The sequence below is a fragment of the Pinus tabuliformis genome, chromosome Q (genome assembly GCF_031772625.1).
Source record: "Pinus tabuliformis cultivar Carrire ecotype Pingquan chromosome Q, CPIR1, whole genome shotgun sequence".
In the NCBI taxonomy this organism is placed as follows: Eukaryota; Viridiplantae; Streptophyta; class Pinopsida; order Pinales; family Pinaceae; genus Pinus; species Pinus tabuliformis.
In genome coordinates, this window is record NC_142296.1 from 1,125,042,805 (window position 1) to 1,125,068,646 (window position 25,842).

Consider the following 25,842-nt stretch of genomic DNA (forward strand, 5'->3'; position numbering starts at 1 on the left):
AGCAGAGGGAAGCCAAAAATGGCGCTGGCTCTGATACCATGTCAGACCAGGAGGTAACTCCTCAAATCAAATCATGTTATTCATTCAGGTTGTTCATTATTATATACAAGAGGGAGTGATTGTTCAGTTCATCTCCCGGTGACTCTCCATCTTTTCTATTATTTATTTATATTAATTACAATTGTTCACCCAATCCCTATGATTAGGTGTCAACATTTACTATTAGAATACTACAGAATACAAACTGGCTAGAATGGTGATAGCTTATCTATAAAGAAAGATATATGGTGGCTATGATCATTCATGAGAGCTATTATAAGAGGTTGAAATAATGACCTTTTAACATATAAAGAATCCTAAAGTTCCAAAACCCTAACCCTAAAAGAGGAAGTTTCAAAATATTTGTGGGCCCGAAGGTGGTTAGTTGGTATGTCAACTTTATGAGACACAATTTTTTCATACAATCTCCATTTGGGGTACACAATGGCTTGTTGGAAAGAAGTATTCAAGAATTACAGCTTTTAGTTGGGGCCAAGGTATGCCATGAAAACCCTTAGTGCCACTCCCCACCCCCAAATGGCCAATAAACATAAGTGAGGGCCTAAAACTGATCTTAGAAGTTTGGGACCTGAAAAGCCATAGAAAAGCTGCGAAGAAGATAGAGAATCATTCAATCAGTGGAAGAGGTAGGTGGCCACCGATATCCACCTAAATCATAAGGTGACATAACTCTTTATGAATGTCACAATGTGATGCAATCATTGAGGAAGTAAAATATCAACATTTCACAATGAATAAGATGTTGCAATGTGACATAATCAATAAAAAACGTCTGAATCCAACATAAACCTTGAGGAATGTACCAATGTGACATAACCCTTGATGGATGTTGCATTGCAACACAACCATTAAGAACATATCATCAACATTATTCGACCATGAGTTGTATCACAATGTGACATTACCATATTAAACCATGGTTAAATATAATCAACATAGTCAACTATTGTCAACCATGTTGACCATGTCCAACCATGGCCAACCATAATCAACTGTGTTAACCATTTCTAGCCAAATTAAATATTAGTTAGCCTGAGTCAGCCATAGTCAAATATTGTTGAACATAGTCAACCATAGTGAATCCATAATAAACCAAAGTCAACTAAGGTCAATCATAGTGAACCAAACATAAACCAAAGTCAACCATAGTAAACTAAAGTCAACCAAAAGTAGATAAATCATAGTAAATTAAACCCAAACAAAGTTAACCTTGGTCAATCATGGTCAATTATGGTCAACCATAGTAAAATGAAGTTAACCAAAGTCAACCAAGTTCAAATAAAGTTAACAATGATCAATTATGGTCAACCATATTAAACCATATATAAACATGGTCAACCACAGCGAAACTAAAGTCTACCATAGATAACCATGGTTAACCAAAGATGAGTACAATAAAACATGGTCAACAATAGTCACCCATAGTCCACCATAATAAACATGGTTAACCATTGTCAACATGGTCACACATAGTTAACCATACTCAAACATGGTCAACCAAATTCAACCATGGTTAACAATAGTTTAACATGGTCAACCAAATTCCACCATATTTAACCATGGTTGACCAAAGTCAGTCATATTCAAACATAGTTGCATAAGCAGCTATGGCTTATAAAATTAAATTGTGGCCAACCATAAATAAAAGTTTTTAAACATAATCAACCATGGGAAACTATAGTAAATGAAACATGGTTAACCAAATTCAACCATGGCCACAAATATTGATTATATTGATATTTTAATATACCACAAATATGAAGGTGTCATGATCTTTTATGAACATTGTAATGTGATGTAACCATTATGGAGGGTTGTAATTCAACATTACAAAATGTAGAAGAATGTCACAAAGTGATGTAATAATTGGGAAGCATCACACTCCAACATAACCCTTGAGGAACGTCACAATGTGACATAAGCTTTGATGAACACCACTCTGTAAAACAACCATTGAGGAGCATAATGAGTGATGAAAGTTGCTAGTAGGGCCTTGGAAATTTGCAAGGGAGACAATAGGGTGATGGTGGCATTGGATGAATCGATAATGACTTGGAGTAGTAAAGAAAGTTGGCTAGTCCTTATGTAAGGATTAAACACGGATTGTACTATGATAACAAAGATAGTGATGGAGAAGTTTGATGTTAGAGAGTAGTTATCAAAGAATGCCATGGATGGAACAAGGCTAATGGCCATACCTTGTGTGATGGAGGGAAAACATGTTTGATAGTTTAGAGGCCTATGTTTAGTAATTAATACGTTCTTCTTAATGATGAGCATGGTTGGAAATTGAAAAATGACAAGGGATTTGCACCATGAAAATCCCTCATCACCCACCTAAGGTTATGCCTTTCACACTACTAAACAACGACCTTGACACAACTTTGACAATCCCCCTTTGCCATAAACCACTAGCACCATTACCTATTATGTTCACTCTTTCTACACTTACCACCATTGCTTGGTTAGAGTCCCAACTAATCTTATTTGTGTTTATTTATTTATACTCTCACAAAGACATTAGGAGGGTTGATGCCCATAAAGGCATTAGTTCCATGCCTCTCTCTCTCTCTCTCTCTATATATATATATATATATATATATATATATATACACACACACACACACACACACACACACACACACACCTATGGAGACATTAGGATGGTTGTTCCTCACAAAGTCATTGGTCTTGTCCCCTTTTCCATCTCCTAAACCAATCCTTGAACATGAAACAACCATTTTGATGTCTCCATAGAGTATCAACACACATAGAAGATCTGTCGGGGCCCTAAGTACATTGTGGAATTTTATGATAGGGAGGGTGGATGAAGCAAATAATGACAATGGTGGTTAAGATGGATGGTGGTTGTCAAAGTAGCTATGAAGGCCAATGCTTGATAGTGTTATAGATATAGTCTTGGGTTGATGATGAGGGACTTGCATGGTGCATATGCCTCACCAAAACATTCCATCATTTTAGTGGTTATGGTGGATCATGGTTGTTAAAGTAGTTGTCAAGGTCAATGTTCAAAAATGTTAGAGGTATAGTCTTATGTTAATGACGAGATATTTGCATGGTACATATCCCTAGCCAAAACATTCAATCAGTCGAAAGTTTTGTTTGTGTAATCAAATGCATTTGATGAATTGTTTTATTTTTTGGATAAATTATTTGGTTTTTAGATGAATTGTTATAAGTACAGAAATTCCTTCTTAGATAATTTCAAGATGGAGTAAGCTAATTTTATAATTTGTGAAATTTTTATTTTCTTTTTTCCAATTACAAATATAATACAAATTTCATATTTTTAAAAAATTAATTTAATTCTTTTACCATTTAATTTATATATTATCATAATCATAATAAAAATAGTCACAATATAATAAAAAATAGAAAAATAAAAAAATTGCAAATTTAACCATTAACCAAATTTTGAATTGTGTCATATCTTTAAAAATTTAATCAAAATTCTGAAATTGATGAGAAATCTACCATTTTATATTACAACATTAAACATCTACCCAATTAAACAATTCTATTTGAAATTTAAAAACAAATTTGATGAAAATATAACACTAATCCAATCTACATATGACATTAAAAAAACATGAGTTTGCTCCATAAATGTGATATAGAGAACATGGACACATGAAGAAGCATTTCTATTAATGGATCACATACAAATCATTACACAAATACTCTATCTTGATGGAAACTCCTATTTCATAGACCATAGAAAAGTAAATGCTGCCTGACATGCGAGGCAGATAGCTTTCGCCCTTTGAGTGACAGCACGCAATCTCAGATAGCTTTCGCCCTTTGAGTGACAGCACGCGAATTGAGATAGCAACCTGGAGAGAGAGGGCGAAAGCTATCTACCTTGCATGTCAGGCAGCATTTACTTTTCTATGGTCTATGAAATAGGAGTTTCCTATCTTGATTATTGCATTAAAAAAACAACTAAAAAGCCCACGTAGCGCTAACATAATACATATATTCCAGAAAGTGATATAGCCTAACGCTAACCTGATGTATGCACTTCCATTTTGAAAAAGAGTGACATATGACATGCTTGTGCTACCTTATAATGTATAAACATGCCCAAATGGGTCGGGCTAGTTCCCTTTAGAAGCATTTATGGGCCCTCTTTTTGTACATATACGTGTCAGAACAAGCTGACAGCCGTCACATCGAAACATTCACATTACAACCACATAGAAGCATATATATGCTGCTGCGCAACGTTACATATCGGGTTCGATCGTTGGTGGGGTGTGTGGCAGCCGACCGCCCCAACCAATGATCCATGCACTCGCGTGCCCATTATCATAGATGTTAATGAAATTCAAAAAGCCGTAGTTAAACAGATTGTTAGAATTTTCTTTCTCTGTACTATGCTGATCCTTTTCTACAGCTCCTCCTTTTCTTTTTTGGAAGAGAACCTGTTTGTTTTGATATTCTGGGTCTTCTCATAAGAATTTGTTTCTGATCTCTATCGACAATGACCCAGATTTTAGCTTGAGCCACGCTTCAGCGATACTTTTCCTGCATTTTCAGTTCTGAATGCTGACATGTAATGGTTCTCTTGTAATGCTCATTATATTTTCTTAATATAATACTATGACGATTTTCTCTCTGAAAAAAAAAAAACAGATTGTTAGAATTTTTGGTAAGATTTTGCTAAAATTGGGTAGGGATTTTTGTAAATTTAAATTAAAGTTGTTAAACTTTAAAATTTTGAATATTATAGAAGTTTTTGATAGTGTTGAATTTATTTATGTTATTTAAAATATAATTCAAACACTGTTATGGTAAGATTTTTTGAATTTTTTTTTACTTAAATTCCGATTAGTTTTAACTATTCTAACAATTCCTCTACTTCGATATCCTTTTTAATTTTAAAAAACAAATCTTTACAGTAAAGTGCACAAAATTCTCTTCCGACCAGAGTAAAATGCAAAATATTCTCCTCCGACCAGAATTGGAATTAAAAAGTACCAAATTTCACAAAATTATCTCCCGCCCAGAATTTGAATGAAAAATACCGAAAGTTTGCCCTTTTGAAAGATGACTCATCAATTTGAAAGGAAGAATAACAAAGTTTTCCGTTTCTGAAGGATACCCATTTTCAAAGGTTCAAATTACTGCTCGTAGAGACGGCATTATAATTAAGTCCAGGCTCAGGCCTTCTCAGCAAATGCAGTCCATCAGCTATGCCATTTTAACGGTTTCGAGGGGATTCAAATTGAAAATGCATTTTCTTTTCCTGGTAATTCAGTGAGACAGAGCGTCTTTTGCTGGTGTTCAATGGAGGCGATTTGGAGATGGGAAGGTTCACCAGAGACGAAAGACTTCTATCTGGCGATCTACGCCGCGTTTGCGTGTTTTTCCATCCATTTTCTTCTGAACATTGCTCTGTACCAGGTCAGTACTGGGAACTTCAATGGGAATTGATCTGCAAAACCCAATGGCCTTTCTTTAATTTAAATTACGTTCTATCTGGCGATCTGCCGCGTTTGCGTGTTTTGCCATCCATTTTCTTCTGAACATTGCTCTGTACCAGGTCAGTTTACTTCCACTGGGAACTTCGATGGGAATTGATCTGCAAAACCCAATGGCCTTTCTTTAATTTAAATTACGTTCTTTAATTTGAATTTATATTGATACTCTTAGATCAAGGTCAATGCTTTTATGTGATGCCCCGAGTTCCCACAATTACAGTGGTCAGTAAACTATCGTAACCAGTAGTACAGTTGCAGAGTAATGACCAGGGTTACAATTGTTTTGTTGTTAAGAGCAAACTCACTTCAGGTAGCATCTGATAAAATTAACAGATACATCAACACCAGAAGAGATACAAATAAATATAATGGCCTTTGTTTTCTTCATAATAATAACTGTCTATGCAGAATAAGATTCGGTAAACGATTCATTTTCATATATATATAATTTGAGTACGTCTAATGATTAAGAGATTAAGAGTATGTGTTTTTTTCTAAAAAGTTATAGGTTTAAAACTAAATAGGGTAGATTATGTATGATTTAATAGACTTAGCAGTTAAATCGTTATTTGGAAGTGGGTCTCTTGTCCCACAAACAAGGGGGTCTCATACTTAGTGTCAAAGCCTGTGTCAAAGCCTATGTCCCTTTTTTCTAGAAAATTATAGGTTCAAAACTAAATAGGGTAGACTATTGCTTTAGTAGACTTAGCAGTTAAATCGTTATTTGGAAGTGGGTCCCTTGTCCCACAAACAAGGGGGTCTCATACTCAGTTTCAAAGCCTATGGGGATATATTTAGCCCATTATGATTCTCTCCAGCAGCCATTGAGTTTAGGCTCTTGCCAAGTCATAAATTCCTAGTAGACTCAAAGCCTATGGGGATATCTTTAGCCCATTATAATGCTCTCCAGCAGCCATTGAGTTTAGGCTCTTACCAAATCATAAATTCCTAGTATATTTGGCTTACAAACTATTAGATATACTCTTGATTTTGATTTTATAATAGCAGCCTAGGGTTTAATCTTAGGCATGCCTGAATTACTCCATAACTTACTAACTTAATAATTCACTGTGATTAAAAAAAAAGAATTTTGAAATCCTCGTGATACAAAACTCCACGAAGTTGTGTCATTCTCTTTATATATGTATAGTTCCAACTTCCAAAGTTTCTGAAATCTACCTCCCGGTGGCCCAGAATTCAAATTTTCCTAAATGATCGAAAAGCAATATATGTTGATCAAAATCCCAGATTCCCTCTTTGGCCTCTGAATCACCATCTTCGGCAAAACATTGGATAATTCTGACATCCTTCAAAAAAATCCTCTGCAACTGATTGAAAATTATATTCAAGAAAACAATCTGCCACCCAATTGCACGTATGTTACCAGCCGCAGCAATCTTGTTACCATGTGGTCAAAACAACTTGCGCTCGATCTAGGCACAAACCTATCCTACTCTGTCACAACCTCCTCTGATTTTGAACAACTTCTCTCACCCGGCCATTTCTTCCATTGTCAATACTCGCCGAAAAGCTCACTTTATCGTCTTCGTCCACGGATTGAACCTTGGGCGACCCTTTGACTAACATTCCCACGCTTTTCCGTAAATTGAAAATCTCGAGAGGGCATTCTCATGTCCCGAGCCTCAGTGACTGTTACAGCCGCGCCATTCAAACCCCCAGGAAAAGCGTTGCTCAACAACACAAGGGGCTAGATTCTGTTTTCGTGATGCCGAACTGCTAGCAAACGTCTCCAGCGTTTGCATGTTCCTGGCAGAACCCTTTTCTACAGTGAGCTTGTTGTCTTCTTCTCTCTAGTGTCCAGCAGCCACACCAGAGGCCATGGTTCTGTCAGTCATCCTTTCCAGTCTGTCTAATCGGTTCTTTTCGCAATGGCAGCTTGTACACTATGGACAGAGTTGTTGGATTTTCAAGTCTATTTTGTTAGGAATAAATCATGGCAGCTTGTACACTATGGACAGGTTTGTTGGATTTTCAAGTCTATTTTGTTAGGAATAAATCATGTGGACTAATCGCTTGTAAAAGTATACAGAAGAAAATGAGTTTCATTATAAAAGAGATTCAGTGTTAGATTAAGAATAACTATAACAATTGGGCAGATGCAAATCCCAATGTAATCTTGCAAATTTTTATATAAACTTACAACTCACAATAGCTAACTCTTTGGGAAAGCCACCATTGGAAAAAACCTCTGTTACACGGAACCACTCTCTAGAGGTGGGAAACCCGTTCCAGTGGTTCCCGCACTCCCGGAAACTTTGGAACTGTATGGGAACGTTCCCTTTTCTGTGGGAGTTGCAATGGGAGCTTGGGAAAGTTCCGGGAGCTTTGAAGACTATTTTTTTGGAGTTCCCCCGTTCCCTGGGGTTGGGGAATACAAAGCATGTAGACAAATATGTTGAACTGCCTACGAAACATGAGGCTTTGTTGAAACCTTCGCAGGAAGAAAGGCCAAAGACGGGGTTGGGGAATACAAAGCATGTAGACAAATATGTTGAACTGCCCACAAGACATGAGGCTTTGTTGAAACCTTGGCAGGAAGAAAGGCCAAAGACATCCTTAACACTGATATCCTTAATTGAGAAACTGGAGCAATCTCTTGATGGGTTAAGGAAGTGTGTGACACCTCAATGTAAGGGCGATATCTGGGATGTCATGCTAATGAGTATTTATTTTTTTGTTTATGTATATGTATCACAGAAGATTGTGTGCATATTGTATGTGGCAGCGAATGCTTAACCATTAGTGTCACGCCCCTACACCTGCGGTAGTCTTTCAACCGCTTATAGCGAGGTACGGCACTACCAATCGTTTTCTTTTCACCAATACTTACGATTGTAGACTACGCCTAACATTCCATACTTAGTTTATTTTTCTGTTACCAAGTATTATTTTGTTTATCCTTTATACAAGTGAAAGCCCATAACATTCACATAAACAGCGTTATACAAGAGAAATGCACAACAATATAAAGGGAGGGGCAACTCCCTGTAATATGAGTCTGCCCGAATCAATATATTATACAATCTTTCCACTTTTACAAAGTATAGGCTAAGTCCTTGGGAAACCCCAAATTTATACTTAGCCAAATTTCCAACTTCGGCAAACTCGGTTGCCCAGCTCGTCGGCACCTCTGCACGGTCGCCGCACGACTCACCAACCCTTCGTTCACCTTGTTGCACGTCTTCACCGGTTCGCTCTCCGTTTGGTCCGCAAACGCCCAAACCGTGTATACCTGCCCACACGCAGTCCCACTTGCCAACCCTTGGCAAATGCCCAAATCGTGTGAAACAACACATAGTACCGCCTGCCCAACTCTACGACCTCCGGTTCCAACCTTCGTCTCCACCGTTCCGTCGTGCACGGCGTGCCCTCACCCAGCCGCCCATCCGCACGCCCTCACCGTGTCAACCAACTCACCTCCGTGCACGGCACGCCTTACCCGAGTCACCCGTTCAGCACTTCAGTTTGTCCGTTCAGCAGACGCCCTACTCGGTCGCCCTGTCGTGCATGCCTACACGGACACCCTCACCCGGCCGCTTGTCGTGCACGCCTACCCGCGCCCTCACCCAGTAACCAAGACAGTGTACTACTTCTGTGTGGCCTCGCCCAAGAACGGGCACATTACTAATCTGTGCCTTTCTCCTTTACTGCGGCTGCACCAAGTCTTGCGTACCTCTTCTTGTTGGATGATGAGCGAAGTTGTCCAAATGAGCTCTGCGCCTTGCTAGTTTATACGGGCGGTAAGGCAAGGTCGTGGCTGCCTAGCCGACCTGCCCACGCCCTCAAACTCCATCGCATATGCTACTAAACGTTCGTCGACCATCCTTTGAACGCTCCCAAGTCAAGTCGGCTTGCCTTCACTTGCTGGTCGGCCCGTGGGTGTTCAACCAAGCTTCCACACTTATATATAACAGCTCGCTCTCCTCCCTTGTGCGCATTATAACCCGTCGCACATGAAGTTGTGAGCTCGCCCTTCAAGCCAGAACGCGTGCAAGGACTACAGGTACTTACATCCTCCTCCACCTAAAGTCATTGTCGTCCTCGACAACATACCATCCTGGTAGCCATCCACCAAGACCATCATCAATGTCTGTCTCATCCATGATGTCAACTCCTCCACATACTGCAACCATCTCTGCAACACATGTACACCCATCGTCTCCATCATGTCTCGTCTCGGCAACCATCTGTCACCAAGATCACCATACCAAGGTATACACCCCATCGGTATGTTATACATCGGAAATCATCTCAATCCATGACCATCGACCATCTCGTCGCAATCGCCACATGCTGCTCCCTATTGTGGAAGGCTGGTCCCTCCATCTCAAGCTACATGCTTCCTGCAACATCTTGTGTCAACCTCATCATGTGTGAATTGCTGCCATGATACTCTGACACAATGCTAACACATCTCTATACACCGCTAGCCCTCATGTCTGAACTAGTTGGGTAGCTAATCCAACTGTCCCACTCAAACCATGAGAATGCACATCCTCATGCCATCATCAGTCGTTTCTCAGAACATCCCATCACATCCTCAACTCGATCAAGAATCCATCTCCATATAAGTGTAAGCCATGCTTAGGTCCATGAAGTAACCCTCATCACATCTGCAACATGCTGTCCATGATGTTTGGTACTAATGTGCTGCATGAAATCAGCCGCACCTATCCCAACATCATCATCCATATGTGTGCCTCCTCAACATGAAGAGACCATCTCATCGAACCGACTATGTGCCACATCCAGGTCCATGAAGCAACCTCCATGATATCCGTAATGTGCCATCCCTCAAGTCTACCATAGAAACAAGTATGTACCTGTCTCATCTATCCACGTGCTGCCCATGATCATAGATCAATCAGCTCCCATGTGTCAACGTGGTTAAGTCTTGGCTCAACCCATGCCCAAGTGTTGCCATCAATGCATCATCATCGTCGTAACTCCATTACTCCAAAGTGTCTCATATCGATCCTCCACATCAAGTCACTCTTTCAAGCCATTCCCATACATGTACTTGAAAGTATGCACCCCATCCCACATCAAAGTCTCTGACCTTAGCTCCTCAATGTATCAGAGCTTCTAAGTCCACCATATATGAAGTCCCCAAAAGTCACAACCTCATGTCATCATGAGCTCCATGAGTCATCTCCAACCAACATCTCAGCAAGCATACAAGTCTCAGCCCAAAGGTCTCTGCAAGATGCCTCAGCTCTCCATGTAGTAGGAATGCTCCATAGTCTGCTCGCAACTCCATCCAAGTCCATGGCCTTGTTGTACAAGAGTGCACAAACTCTCCATCAGCTCATACATAAAACATCTCCATGTCACATTAGCAAATCCCCCTGCACAACATCCTTGCCTTGGCACTCCTCATTGGATGCCCATATGACACCTCTATAAATGCTCTTGCACAATGTCCCTGCATAAGACTGCCATGCTCCATGTCTCCAACCTGATGTCCATGACTAAGTTGCCCATGTAGTCCAACCAAGTAGACCCATCACAACAATCGGTCATCCTCATCTAAGTCTGCAATCTTCGGTCTAGAAAACTCGATCACCCAACTATGTCATCATCGCATCATGAGTCCCTTCCATCTTAGCTCCCCCACTGAAGGTTCCACCAAGACTTGCTCTTGGTCTCGGTCATGAGAAGTTCACCCAAGCATCATCATACTCAAGTGTGTGCCCTCCAATCTGTCCATGAGTCATGCCGGACACTTAGCCAATTCTCCATGTGGCTAAAGCATGACCCAATCCTCCACAATGATCATCATGTTCCTCCCTTGTCACGGGGCTTTACAATAGTCTTGCAATAGTCAACGATCCTTCCTTCTCCATACAAGGTCTCATCATAGACATCCATGGTAAGATGCTCCCTTGCATTGACAAACTGGATTTGCTCTTCCCTGCATACGGTCCATCTACCAAATGCTCAAGTGAAACACAAGTATCAATACTTACTTCATCATCATCATGAGGCTCCTCCATGTGAGTATCCTCATCCAACCATGTCTGCAAACTGCACTATCTTGGTCCAACTTGATCAACCTCAAGTTCATCCTCCATCGTTGTCACATCTGCAACATCTTCAACTATCACGGCTTCCTCTTCCTTATCATCGCATTCTGCAGCTTTCTCCTTATGAGCCAAAGCTATGGAATGCTTCTCCTCAAGAGTTAGCCATTTCCACTTTTCTCGAATCAAGTCCTGCCTTATCTTCAATTCCTTGAGTTCTGCATCAAACAAGTCCACTTCCTTCGCAAGTCGATAGGCTTCGTCCCTATTCCCGTCAGAAATCCCTTCCTTGACCAAGGCACGAAGAGCATCCTTTGCTTTGAACAAGCCTTTGCCCCATTCTGCAAATCTTTGTTCAACCTCCCTTGATTCTTCATGTAGACTCCCTTCAAATTCCTTGAAGGTTGCAAAACCCATTTCTTGCAAGATAGACATCCTTCTTGACTCTTCACTGTTCACCAGGTTCTCCCTGCAAAACTGAACCAACTCTTGATTCAACTTGTTATCTGCAAAACTTGAACTCCCTTTCAAGTCTTCGGCCTTTGTAGAATCAACTTCCTTCATCTGCACTCCACCTGAATCAGTTCTGATACCACTTATCACGCCCCTACACTTGCGGTAGTCTTTCAACCACTTATAACAAGGTGCAGCACTACCAATCGTTTTCTTTTCACCAATACTTACGATTGTAGACTACGCCTAACATTCCATACTTAGTTTATTTTTCTGTTACCAAGTATTATTTCGTTTATCCTTTATACAAGTGAAAGCCCATAACATTCACATAAACAGCATTATACAAGAGAAATGCACAACAGTATAAAGGGAGGGGCAGTGCGAATCAATATATTATACAATCTTTCCACTTTTACAAGTATAGGTTAAGTCCTTGGGAAACCCCAAATTTATACTTAGCCAAATTTCCAAGTTCGGCAAACTCGGTTTCCCAGCTCGTCGGCACCTCCGCACAGTCGCGGCACGACTCACCAACCCTTCGTTCACCTTGTTGCATGTCTTCACCGGTTCGCTCTCCGTTTGGTTCGCAAACGCCCACACTGTGTATCCCTGCCCACACGCAGTCCCACTTGCCAACACTTGGCAAACGCCCAAATCATGTGAAACAACACGTAGTACTGCTTGCCCAACTCTACGACCTCCAGTTCCAACCTTCGTCTCCACCGTTTCGTCGTGCACGGCATGCCCTCACCCAGCCGCCCGTCTGCATGCCCTCACCGTGTCAACCAACTCACCTCCGTGCACGGCGCGCCCTACCTGGGTCGCCTGTTTAGCACTTCGGTTTGTCCGTTCAGCGGACGCCCTACTCGGTCGCCCTGTCGTGCATGCCTGCACGGACGCCCTCACCCGGCCGCTGGTCGTGCACGCCTACCCACACCCTCACCCAGTAACCAAGACAGCGTACTACTTCCATGTGGCCTCGCCCAAGAATGAGCGCATTACTAATCTGCGCCTTTCTCCTTTGTTGCGGCTGCACCAAGTCTTGCATACTTCTTCTTGTTGGATGATGAGCGAAGTTGTCCAAACGAGCTCTGCGCCTTGCTAGTTTATACGGGCGGTAAGGCAAGGTCGTGGCTGCGCAGCCGACCTGCCCACGCCCTCAAACTCCATCGCATATGCTACTAAACGTTCGTCAGCCATCCTCCAAACGCTCCCAAGTCAAGTCGGCTTGCCTTCGCTCGCTGGTCGGCCCGTGGGTGTTCAACAAGCTCCCACGCTTATGTATAACAACTCGCTCTCCTCCCTTGTGCGCATTATAACCCGTCACACATGAAGTCATGAGCTCGCCCTTCAAGCCGGAACGTATGCAAGGACTGCAGGTCCTTACAATTAGAGTCGCTTTACTTTTTCTCATAAGAATAACTAGAGAAACATAGGTAAAATTGTTCCTTTGTATTTTTAAGGGAGATTGTTTCAAATACTCTTCATGTGTGAGAGAACTGATAATGAACTTGACATTTTAATATTTTATATATATAAAAGGGAGAGACTTAGGAAGAGAGACACCCAGAGAAAATATTTATATATAAGAGAAATTATATATTTCAATTGATTTTAATATTTGAGTATTTTGATTTAATATTAATTTTGATTATGATATAATTATATATTTTTAATTTTTTTATTATATAATATTAAATTTGGGGAAACCTCTAGCCATTCCCGACACCATACCCAAGTTCCCAAGTTCCGCAAACTCCTGCAACATAGGAAAAAACCAACTCTTTTCTTTTAATCAGAAAAAACTCTTTCTATTAATAGTAAAAAAAATGATTACAACAGAAAACTTGTATCAGCGTTTTGACTGAAAACAGAGTATGTTAATCAGAGAAACTTTAGTCGTAGATGTAACAGAGAAACATGGAAACTTCACTGCTTTGAAAGCCCTGCAATGATCCATTACCACAGAAAAGAGATTCTCCCCGACAAAAATTCAGTCAAAACTTTAGCCCTAGATGTAACAGAGAAACAGGGAAACTTCACTGCTTTGAAAGCCCTGCAATGATCCATTAGCACAAAAAAGAGATTCTCCCAGACAAAAAAATCAACAGAGATGAAAGATGGTCATTCATACAAAACTAATACGTGGATCTGAAAGCCTCCAGCGATCCAGAGAAAAGTAAAAATATGATGATACAGGGCACCACGCAAACAGATATAAATAGAAACATCCGGTGCTCAAGTCCATCCAGAGATTAGGAAATAAAGAACTTCATCCCAGAAGAAGTAGAGACGTTAATCTAAATTAAAAAAAAAAACCCTCTAACAAGACTCACCTCTTCACAAAAAAAACACTCTTTCAAACCAACCCTGCACTCCTTTCCCACAGAATCTACACTTTCTAAACTCAAACTACCTATCTTCTACACCTACATACTATACTCTACACCCACAGACTCTTAACAGACAGAAATTTTTTCTAATCTATTCTATTCCTATCTATCCTCAGGAGGACTAAATCTTACATGCCTCCATCTTCCTGGACACTCAGAGTATCAAGCTAAGTCACCGGGTTTGGCTACTTTTTATCCATGAAATTCGTAGAATCTCATGAGAGTGCGAATTACTCCCTTTATATTCGGCTTAATTTCATTTTCATAATTTGGCAACTAAATTTGCCAGTAATTTCATTCTTTTAAAGGGGAATTCGCTGAAATTTATTGAATTCTCATAACTGTGAGAATGTGTTGTTCAAATTTATAGTTTAATATAGGTCAAGATCTGAAGATTTTTGGCATGGGCATGCCCTTTTGCCGTAGCCTTGTTATACTCAAGAGCTACATTGATTGATTATAAACAATGAGTTTAATATTAATTTCTTTGGCAGAAGCATGGCTCGACCTTAGCATATCAGTGCCCTGATAAACTCTATAAGATTCCTGTAGTCTTGCTTGCGCAAAGAGAATCGTAAGCCTTATCCGAAAAAAAATCAGAGTATGGCTGTAGTGAAAATCGATATGCTGCTTCACGACCATAAGATTCCTGCAGTCTACATAGCCCTAAAATAATCATACGCCTGAAATCGGAATACGTTAGCAGTCGGAATTGGAGTGCCGTTCAGGTCAACCGCCTTCAATCCCGCTTTACCGTTCTCTTTTTTATATATACTTTAATTTAATTTAATTTATACATATAATTTATAATATAATATTATTATTATTATTATTATTATTTAATTTTAAGGTTATTGCCACGCTAGACATCAAATTGGTGTATGGAATCTTTTGTTTGTGAGACAAGGGATCCACCTCTACTCAGCTATTTGACTGCTAAGTCTACTAAGGCATGCATACTCTAGCCTCCTCGTAGTCTAACTTATAAAAGAAATGACCATTTTCACAATATTTTTTCTAATTTTAATCAAAATCCTATTTAAAAAGTTCAATTTAAATTGTTTAATGTGCATAATTTGGGTGCCCAGGTTTTTTCAAGGTGCTGAATCGATTTATGCATTCAAAAATGTATTTTAAACAACAAAAGATCTTGAAATTACATTGCCAGATTTTGGTGAATTCCGGTGAAAATTTAATTTAATTTGATTTTTACATATAATTTATTGAAATTACAAGTTTGATGAGTAACCCCTACATAATCGAAGTGCCCTAGAAATTTTTGAAATTTGACAATAATTCTCTCTTGTCTATCACATTTTAAAGCATTTTAAAATATCTTTAAAATCTGCAACCAACCAAAAAAATGACCTTTCATAAACTACCCAACGCAGTATCCGTATAAGGTTATTATTACTTGCAAACATTGGTATTCGCCAATATTTTGTTGCTTATCCTTGTCAACTTGCAGGTTTTATCCTTCCCAAAATGTCAATTACGATCTCTAGCATGTGAATCATGTATAAGTATCTGCCCCTGAGAGCTCTACCATCTGCTTGATGTAAAAGTACTTTCCCCATGGTCACAATTGCGCCCAGCGAAATAAAATACCGTCTTGGGTTGAATAACCCAAACAGCTTTCTCTGAAGTCTAGATCGTTGTCACAGCATTAAATACTTTATTTGAAGGCAAATGCCGACTGCGATGATTAGGAAGTTCGTAAAAGATACACACCAGAAATTATGAAATTATGATATATTGAAACCCCAGAAGGGAATATGGACGCCCTGCTATCAGCTTAAAATGGAATCATTGTGCAAGTTGATCAAATTTCTCTCTTTTGAACCCCTCCATCCCATATTCAGACACTTTTGATGTTTGTGTAAATTCTTGTAACAAATATCATCCAACAATGTTTGAAGGAATTTCACAGAATTATTTTCGATGAAGCATTCAGTTTTCCAAGGTTGACAACTCAAAGCAAAGGAGAGACATGCAGTCACCACAGAGTATTCTTAAACCAATGGAAATAATAAATAATTTTTTATATCTCTCTTTTGAACCCCTCCATCCTATCTTCAGACACTTTTGATGTTTGTGTAAATTCTTGTAACAAATCTCATCCAACAATGTTTGAAGGCTCCAAAAGAAATTTCACAGAATTATTTTCGATGAAGCATTCAGTTTTCCAAGGTTGACAACTCAAAGCAAAGGAGAGACATGCATGAGAAGGTTGTATCAAATCAAATCACCACACGTTCAATTGTGGTGAGTGTATATTATTTATAATACAAAATAATGACAGAATAATTACAAATCAATTAGAGGAGAATTAGAAAGAAACTATATACAAATATTCCTAGAATCAAGGGTCAGCTAATCTCCTAGGATCAAGTCTCAGGTGTAGGCAAAATATCCTCAACTGTATCCTTAACACCCCCCCACAAGCTGAGCGTCGGATTGGATTGAAAGTGAAGCTTGGTCTGAAAAAACTCAAAAAGGGGTCGAGGAAGACTTTTGGTGAAGATGTCAGCAACTTGTAGATGAGATGGCACATATTGCATGTGAAGTTTGCCAGCGACAACAAGTTTGCAAAGAAAATGATAGTCTAATTCAACATGCTTGGCTCGCTTGTGAGAAACTGGATTGGAGCTCAAAAAACTTGCACTTTTGTTGTCACATAAGAGAAGAGGCTTGCGGGGAATGGGGACCTGGAGGTCATGAAGGAGATGCGTAAGCCAAAGAAGTTCAGCAGCAGTGTTTGCAAGACCACGATACTCAGATTCACAACTGGAACAAGAGACAGTAGGTTGCTTTTTGGCACTCCAAGAGACCAAATTGTCACCAAGATAAATAGAGTAACCAGAAGTAGAGCGACGAGTGTCTGGACAACCGGCCCAGTCAGCATCAGAGTAAGCAACCAGAGCATTAGGAGTAGCAGAGGGGCGAAAGGAAAGACCAAAATGGAGGGTGCCCTTGACATAGCGAAGAATACGCTTAACAGCCATAAAATGATCCTCAATTGGAGCATGCAGAAATTGACTAACAGAGTTGACAGCATGAGCAATGTCTGGGCGTGTGATGGTCAAGTATTGAAGTGCACCAACAAGAAACTGGTAAAGAGTAGGATCTGAAAACAGAGGGCCATCAGCAGACAAGTGTTGAGAGACAATCATGGGAGTATGGACAAGTTTGCTGTCAAGTAACTGAGCGCGAGTAAGAATATCCCGTGCATATTTCAGCTGACTGAGAAAAAGACCATCTGCAGTTGGCGATGCTTCAAGACCAAGAAAGTAGCTGAGAGAGCCCAAATCTTTAGTGGCAAACTCAGAATTGAGTTTAAGAGTAAAGCTATCAAGAAGAGATGAGTTGTTGCCAGTAACAATAATGTCATCAACATAAAGAAGCAAATAGATAACATCAGAGTTCTTATGAAAGACAAATAGAGAAGTGTCAGCGCAGCTGCAAGAGAAACCAAGTCGAAGGAGAAAAGAGCTGAAGCACTGGAACCAGGCACGAGGAGCTTGCTTGAGACCATAGAGAGCTTTCTTTAACAGGCATACATGATTAGGGAAGTGAGGATCAATGTACCCAGGCGGTTGTTCCATATAAACATTTTCAGTGAGAGTACCATTGAGGAATGCATTCTTGACGTCAAGTTGACGAAGAGGCCATTTGTTGGTAACAGCAAGAGAAAGAACAACACGGACGGTAGTGGCCTTGATAACAGGACTGAAGGTGTCGGTGTAATCAAGACCGGGAACCTGGGTATATCCTTTGGCAACAAGTCAAGCTTTGAGTCACTCAACAGATCCATCAGGAAGATATTTGGTCTGAAACACCCATTTTGAGCCCACAATGTTGGTGTTTGCTGGCCGAGGGACCAAAATCCAGGTGCGATTGTTTTGCAGAGCCTGAACTTCTTCATCCATGGCGGCAAGCTAGGTAGGATTCTTAGCAGCCGATTTGAATCCTTTAGGCTCAGTGGAGACAAGAAGAGCAGAAAGAAGTCCAGAGGAGCCCAAGACACCAAGATTTGCTGGATGGTGGGTCTTGAAAATACCAGCTTTAGCTCGCGTGACCATAGGGTGAGAGCCGAGCGAAATTGCAGGAGCAGGAATAGGAGGAGAGGTCCGTGCCTCAATGAGAGGCGAGCTCGGAGGCAATGAAGAGGGACCTGCAAAAGAATCAGTAGCCTGCAAGGACTCATCCACTGGATCAGTACAGATAGCACATGGATCAGATTGAGTAATATGTGGAGAAGATGGTGCAGGGGACGGGGAAGGAGGGTCGGTATGTAATGGATCAGGAAGAGAAGAAAGGGGCTGAGCCTGAGAGGAATCGAGAAAAGGGAAATGGTTTTCATCAAACTGAGCATGTCGGGTGATGTAGAGGCAAGAGGTGATGGGGTCAAAGCAACGGAACCCTTTATAAGAGGGACTGTAACCCAAAAAAATGCAGGGAATACTGCGTGGAGACAATTTGTTAGGCATATAATCACGCAAACAAGGATAAACACGACAGCCAAAGGGATGAAAATTTTCATAATTTGGAGAAGAACCATACAAAAGCTCAAAAGGTGACTTACCTCCAAGAAGTGGTGTGGGCAAACGGTTGATGATGTAAGCTGTAGTGCTGAAAGCGTCAACCCAAAAACGAGGAGGAAGGTGAGAATGAAAAAGAAGAGCAAGGCTAGTTTCAGTCACATGACGGTGTTTGCGTTCAACGCGACCATTCTGGGCAGGTGTATAGGGGCAGGAAAGCTGATGGTGAATGTCGGAAGTACGAAGATGAGCTTGAAAGCAAGTGCTAGTGAATTCACCTCCGCCATCACTTTGAAAAATCTTTATACGAGCAGAATATTGATTTTCCACAAATTTTTGAAAATTAGTGAAAACATCATAAAAATCAGATTTGAATTTCAAGGGATAAAGCCAAGTGAATCGTGAGTAATCATCAATGAAGATAACATAGTAGGTAAATCCCGAATTTGATTTGACCGGGGAAGGACCCCATATATCGCAATGAATAAGATCTAATACATGTGATGATCTATGTTCATTACGTGAATAGGGTAAACGATGATTTTTCGCAAGTTGACATGTACTACACAGTGTAGGAGAGAGCAATAAAGATGTAAGATAAAGATGTCTTGTTTTATTTAAATAAGAAATAACAGAGTGATTTACATGTCCAACACGAGCATGCCATAAATCATAGGAAGCATGTAAATTCTTATTTCTAAGGACATAAATAAGAGCAGAGTTGCCACGCTCCAGCACATATAAGCTGCCATCACGCTTACCAGTTGCCACCACCCTTCCTGTTCGATGATTCTGAATAGAGAAAAGGTTATTAGTAAATGTAACGGATAAAGGAAAATTAGACGTTAATTTACTAATTGAAAGGAGATTTTTGGTGAGATGGGGAACAACTAAAACATCCAATAAATGAATATTTGGGGTAGGAGAGACTGTATCAGTATGAGTAATGGGTAAAGAGGCACCATTGCCCACAATTACAGAATCCTTACCAATGTACTGAGTGGGCTGATCCAAAATAGATGAATATGTAGACATTTGGGCTGAAGTTCCAGTGTCCAAGAACCAATTAGGGCCTGCTGAGTCGTTGAGAGAACAGGAGCTTGCAAAAGCTTCAGCAAGATGGGCGCTATTCTCAGTTCAGGCATACCTCTGGTTGCACCGATTGGCATAGTGACCATCTAGACGACATATCTGGCAGTGAGGAGGACGATGACCTGAACCAGAGGAGGGGTGGCCACGAGTTGCAGAGGAGGTGTGGCCATGGCCAGTGCTACAGCCCTCGGAGTTGCGGCCACGAGTTGCAGAGAATCGACTAGAACCTCGATTTGCGGCAGTGAAGGCTGCAGCGGGAGGGGCAGTGGGTTCAAGTGATTTCTGAAAGAGTTCAAAGCTCTCAGCCTTGGAAACCAGATCGGCAAAGCAAGGAAGAGGGGTGAGCGCCATCTGCGCAGTGGAGAAACCCGAGAAATCGGTGCCAAGACCACGGAGAAACCAGTGGATTTTGTTGGTGTCATCCACAGGCCGACCAATCGCATGGAGTTGGTCACAGAGAGCCTTGAAAGAGCAGGCATATTCAACAACAGGTCTGGTACCGCATTTCATCAATTGAAGTTCATCTTTGAGATGAATTTCTTGAGCCTTCGATCGGTGATTGAAGGTATTCTCCAAGGTAAGCCAGACCTCTCGTGCTGTGGTAAGCCCAACAACCTCTGCCATGGCTTCTTCGATGAGAGAGGAATGAAGGAGGCAGAGGATTTTCTGATCAGCAGCTTTCCACGCCAAGTGTTTGTCACTGGGTGTCTGAGGAGTGGCAGAATCAAATTGAGGGGGAGGGATGATGGTGCCATCGACATGCCCAAGCAGATTTTGACTCTCAAGAAGGGGAAGCAATTGACTCTTCCAGAGGAGATAGTTGGTGGAGGAAAGCTTGATTGTGATCATGTGGATTAAGGTATTGAAAGGAAGAAGATTGGAGGAGGTTTCGGTGGCCATGGGTGTCTCACAGGATCGAGGAGAGGATGTTTAATCCGATGGGAAGCTCTGATACCATGAGAAGGTTGTATCAAACCACCACACGTTCAATCGTGGTGAGTGTATATTATTTATAATACAAAATAATGACAGAATAATTACAAATCAATTAGAGGAGAATTAGAAGGAAACTATATACAAATATTCCTAGAATCAAGGGTCAGCTAATCTCCTAGAATCAAGCCTTAGGTGTAGGCAAAATATCCTCAACCGTATCCTTAACAATGCAGTCACCATAGATTATTCTTAAACCAATGGAAATAATAAATAATTTTTTATATTGAATCAAAATGAAAATAAAAATATAAAAGAAATAATACAAGACATTATGTTATGAGAGAAGACCTAGGAAAAGAATGAAAATAAAATAGAAGTGAGAGTTACCCTTTCAGCCGAAAGGGATTAGACCAATCATGTTAATAAGTTCAGAGGTTGAATGGTTATATTGGTATTGCTGAGGCAGATTTAATTATGAAACTTATGGAAGAACAAGAGAAAGGAATTCTAGATTGGTTGAATATGGTTTTGTTTTACTAGCGAATAAAGAAAATGTTGATCGCTTTTTGTATTTGGAAGGTGAGGAATATATGATGTGGTGTATATTTTTTTTAATCATTTTTTGTACTTTCTCAATCTCTTTTTAAAGATAGGTTTTACAATATGAGCTCGTAAGAGTTGTACAATATATCAGCATATATTTATTTTAAATACAGATTTAATATGAGTTTAGAGGGATCCAATTTCTTCACGTGCATATTTTTTTATGATAAGATATTATTTAGATGTTTTATATAGTTATTTCAATTTATTTTTTTTTACACATCATACTAGGTTGTAGAATGAGCCTCTTGGCTCAATAATATATTGTATTGTTTGAAAATAATAAAAAAATTAGATGGTATAATATATTATTTAAAAATGATAAGAAGTTAGATTTCTAGTTGAAAGTCACTGGGAAAGTTGAAAAGTTAGATACGTTGTACTCTACTATTTAAAGATGATAAAAAGTTTTCTATTTTAAGGCTAAGCAATTGAGGAATTATAAAAGAAAAAGTTTTACTTTATTATCTGGGAAATTATGATGGTAATAATAAGCTATCAATATTAAATTTATTAATGCAAAATATGTTGAAATACATATTATCAACCCACATGAGATGGTTTGAATCCTCCACCAGATATCCATGATATGATTAATTCGAAAAATAATCTCATTATAATATCATCAAATCAAATTTCAGGTTTTTATCATAGACATATTGCTACTATTATTAAATGTTTGTCTCACATGAGACTTGAGTTGAAATGAATGCATCTAATAATCACGACAAGAGCTAGTGGAATAATCACGACTCCAAGTTCATAATGTTTGTCTTATACGACCCTTGGCTTGAAATGAATGCATACACTACTCATGATACAAGTAAGTGGAATAACATCAACTCAAAGTTTGTACTTTAGGTTTTTGGGGATTTGGTGACTAGTGGTTGCAACTAGTCCCTTGCATTTTGGCAAAGATGTTTGGCTAGCGGATTGTGTTTTTATTGAAAACATGGAAAAGTTTGATTGGAATGGTGATGGCCTTATTGAGAATGATGGATTCCTTGATTAGATCTGGGAAGATTGAATAGTGCATGAAAGTAGTGAAAATTTGTATTGATATGTGTCATACATTGTTGCCATGCAGGGTGACTCAGGGTTTAGAGTTTACCCCAGGAAACCCCTCCTATATTGGCATTTTCCACACTTGCGAGTAGGTGAGGTCTCACCTGAAGTATGCTGATGGGTTTGCAAGAACTTTTGACTCTTGTGCAAGAGAAAAGTGCAAGAGAAAAAGAAAAATAGAAACGACTTTGCTTCAAAATAACTCACCCCAAACTATGGTGTTTATCCTCTGTGGCAGAATTATCCATTAAACAAAATTACAATCAAACACCGTTACAACACGAGTGGAAACTTTCGTTATAAATTATGGCATACATCGGTTAAAGGTAAACATGTTGTCTAACTAGAAAAACGATTATTCAACATAAATTCCATATGCAAACACAAAGCTATCTCCGCTGCAAAACAGGGGAAACATAGCTTCATTCATATATTGACATGGTTATTGACATTATGCTTCGACTACAAACTACCAACACTGGACATTCGCTAAACACTCTGCAAAGGCTCCATCATTCATTCATTTATCCAACCATTAGTACATAAATGTAGGTACAATAAGACCATGAGAAACTAACACAAAACTTCCATAGACTTCATATTAACGTCAATTAACAACAATACACATTACAACGGAATATCGTATACCCGAAATATAACCATCGCTATCCATATTGTATTATCCATCCAACACCAGTACAATTAGCATAATCAATATTCAAAAAGGTCCCATAGAGAATAAGCATTAAACAAAACAACATTAGCCCAAACACAATATCCAGAGAATCATCATCACGCTCATAATGGACTAACAGTAGAATAATAGCAGAGTAACAACTTAACAAAGAAAAACGCCAGTAGAACATCGAAATAATAGTAGAGACAACATCGAACAAAACCTTCCATAGTCGAGAGCAGCCTTTATATAGCCATAGTCTTCAATGTGGCACTCCTGGGAATGTTCAGCCAAAACACCCAGCGAACTCACCATGATGAGCTGTCCTCGTTCATGTTGAGCCGCAACTGACTGCTTGACCATATCGGGCCAAATCACAACCAAGAACTTACTCATAACTAACTAACTCATATAGCCCGAGAGTGCGATACTGACCGCCGAATCTTTTTGTTTGTGTCACGGTCTTTGTGGCTTCTATTCCACATTTGTGCAATCTGTCGGACATCTGCACAGCGTCCACCAACCTCTGCTGCGCACAGTATACCTTATTTCCTTCTTACCGCATGGTTTCTCTATACTTGGCCAATTTTTCAAAATTTTCTCTTTTTTCCTCCTTGGCCCAAACAAGCCCCCAACACTATTCATGGCTTGCCGCGAGCCACCCTGTTCTTCTGACATGCCGAGTGAAGGGAGTACCTGCTTGGTCTTTGAAAAAAACCGTTCAAAACTCTATTTTGATGGCGTAACCTACTGTTTTGCTTCCTCTTCCTGATTAAGGATTTGTTCCACAACTTCGACAAGCATGGGTGTTAAGAGCAAAATCTGATTCCGTTCAATTACCTCCATTACTGTGTTTTGTGCCTCTATGATGCTGTCAATTATCTTTGAGCCAACTCCTGTTGACCTACCCTTAACTGATTAATCTTCTCACTCAAAATTGCGCTCTCTGCCATAGCCAGTCGTCGTTTGGGTTGTGACAGAGTTGTCAAACTGCTACGAATGGCTTCGCTCCTATGATGCGCAATCTGAATTTGATTTTCAAAATCCTTTGACTCGGCGCTGTCTTGTAACGTATTCCATATGTCCAAGCTTGCCTCGCACAATCGACCGCATTTTGTGTTACAGCCTCAAATAATCTCGAATGATGCGGAGGCATCATTCACCTTTTCTCTTCTTTGCAACTCTTTTGAGGGAGTGGCGGGCTTGACATGTAGTTAAAACTCTTCCACCTTTGCTTTCAAGCCTTGAACAACCTCCTCAAGTTTTGATAGCATTCCTTTTGTCGAAGTATCGATCTCCATTAGAACACCCAACAACTTACGGTAAACTTCTTTCACTCCCTGTCTTAGGGTTCACTCTCTCCTTTTGGCCTGCGGTTGCGCTTCTACTAGTTGCGCGTGTGCCACTTGTAGTGTCACGCTCCTATCTTGGTGGTAGTCTTTCAACCGCTCATAGGTAGGTGCAGCACCACCACCCGATTTCTTTTCACCAATACTTTCAAGTGTAGACTATGCTTAACATCCAATACTTGGAATATTTTCACTTTACTAGGCATTCATCAGCTATAATACACAGTGGAAACATTCATATTAATTTTCATTCATATGCACAAGTATACAAGTACACTTAGTCTTTTTAAAGGGAGGGGCAACTCCCTGGTAAGAGCTTGCCCACAATATATAACAATATATTTTTACAAATTCATATACAAACAACCTCTCCAAGGCAACCCCAAAATATCCTTGACCAAACAAGGCCAAACTACAATTCTGGAAAAATCACCTTGAACCACCGTTCAACCTACCCGCACTGTCGTGCAGCCTTGCCCACCGTTCAACAAATATCGTGTCGCCCACCTACCATGTAGCTCCACCATTCAACCGTTATGTTGCCCAGCACCCACGTTTTCCCGGTCGCGGGTCATGTCACCCGGCGCCAGTGCCAACCTCCCACCGGTCACACTCCTATCTCACCATTCAGCGGTCGTGCAGCTCTGCCCGAGCTCGGGTTGCCTGCCCAGCTCGTCATTATCGTGCAGTGCGCCCAGCTCGTCCGCGCCCTGCCCGCTCGCCAAACTTCACCAACTCGCCAACCGCGCGGGCTTGCCTACCCACTCGTCGGTCTGCTCATCAACTCGTCCACCCATCCACCTACCCGACTCGCCTCCGCCTGGTTCACTTGCTTGCGTCCACCCGCAGGCACACCCACACTGCGGTTTGCCTGACCTGTGGCTTGCCCGGTTCGCCCAAACTACGGCTCATCCAACCTGCGGTCAAGTTCGCCCTCCGCCTTGCCTCAGTACTTCGGCCTCACACTGCCTGCACCTTGGCCTCCTCCATATGGCCACTCACTCGCACCTCCAAATCGCCTTGTGAATGCTTATTGTGAGTTTGATTGACCTCCTCCACCCATGCGTCCATTTACTTATACCGAACGCCATGGTTTCAACGTGGGTCGGCCTGCCCAGGCCAA

The 25,842-nt window shown here is 40.5% G+C and overlaps 1 pseudogene; it reads left to right on the forward strand.

Annotated features, from left to right (window-relative positions):
* The first annotated feature begins 5,226 nt into the window (after window positions 1–5,226).
* LOC149223474 (ASC1-like protein 3) overlaps window positions 5,227–25,842 on the forward strand; it is an 86,192-nt pseudogene continuing 65,576 nt past the window's right edge.